Source organism: Zingiber officinale, chromosome 8B (assembly GCF_018446385.1).
Source record: "Zingiber officinale cultivar Zhangliang chromosome 8B, Zo_v1.1, whole genome shotgun sequence".
Classification (NCBI taxonomy): Eukaryota; Viridiplantae; Streptophyta; class Magnoliopsida; order Zingiberales; family Zingiberaceae; genus Zingiber; species Zingiber officinale.
The window spans coordinates 89,118,508-89,119,872 of record NC_056001.1 but is presented as its reverse complement, the minus strand read 5'-3'; the positions used below and the strand labels follow the sequence as shown (position 1 = coordinate 89,119,872).

At 38.6% G+C, this 1,365-nt stretch overlaps 1 non-coding gene across 1 annotated transcript; it reads left to right on the top strand.

The window, feature by feature from the left end:
- The first annotated feature begins 1,030 nt into the window (after positions 1-1,030).
- Positions 1,031-1,141, top strand: LOC122018319. Its single transcript, XR_006121735.1, has one exon. It is a non-coding gene; the product is annotated as a small nucleolar RNA R71 (small nucleolar RNA).
- The last annotated feature ends 224 nt before the right edge of the window (positions 1,142-1,365 follow it).

Below are 1,365 nucleotides of genomic sequence, written 5' to 3'. Positions count from 1 at the left end.
GCACTATCTCTTCTCTTTACCCGCTGAGTTCCAATACTCACCACCCCACAAAAATGATTTTCTTTCACCAGGTAACAGATAGATGAGTCATGGATGCTTGGAGAGATGTCGGCTGCCAGTCCTGGGTCCTACGTCGCACCGAGGATAGTTCTCGTTTTGGTTTTGTTATCGTTTGGGATGGTATATTGACTTTGTGTATTTTGTTTTTCAATAATTCAATGTGAATTTTGGGTCAAGTCTGTGATGACAGGTATATTTTGTTAGTGTCGTTGTTAGTTTTACGTTCGTATCGTTTTAGGTCTTCTGCTGCTGTGTGCTTATATCCAGCCGTGTGGGCTATTGTATTATGCTTTAGGTTTTATTCATTTATGTCCAGCCGGGTAGGCTGAGTATATTAAACTGTGTGTTCTGTGGTTTGTATTTTATACATATATATTCCAGCCGTATGTGGCTGATGTATATTTTGTATGTAGTAATGCTTCATATTGTCACCTGTACAGGGGAGATGCTGCCGAAATTTCTTCGGACAGGGACTCCTTTGGGGCGTGACAGATTCTTCCATCCAGGGTTGTATGTGTTGGAATATGGATTGTTCTGCCTTTGATTAAAACCCATGATAGCCTCACATTGCTCTAACTGATTTATTTGTGCAGAGATAGCTCCCAAAGGACATGAGTCTTGAGAATGATCAGAACTTCCACATGTTTCACAACAACATACTATGGCATTCACCGTATTAGTGCTAGTCCCCATATTTTCTAATTTCTTTGTAAGAGCATCCAGCTTTGTAGTCATTAGAGTGACTGCATCTACATCAAATTTTCCTGATGCTTTTGTTGGGTTTGAATAAGAATAGCCTCCACTCCTCTCTGTTGCCCATTGATGATGATTCTGCGCTACATTCTAAATGATTTCTTCAGCTTCATCCAAACTTTTGTTCATAAGTGCCCCTCTAGCTGCTGAATCTAGGGACACTTTGGTATGATAGTTTATGTCATTATAAAAAGTGTGCAACACCAACCATCTTTATAAACCATGATGTGGGCATTGTCTGAGCATATTATTATATCTATCCCATGCTTCAAATAAATATTTTGAATCGGATTGTCTGAAGATTGCAAGAAGATTTCTCATATGAGCTGTCTTGCTAGTAGGATAGAATTTATCTAAGAATTGTTGCTTACATTGTTCCCAAGTGGTAATTCTATTTGGGGGTAAGGAATTCAACCATTGTTTAGCTCTATCCCTTGAAGAAAATCCAAATAGTAATAGTCTAACTACTTTTGAAGGAACTCCATTCATTTTCATGGTATCGCATATTTCATAGAAGATCTCTAAATGCTAATTAGGATCTTCATGCGGTCC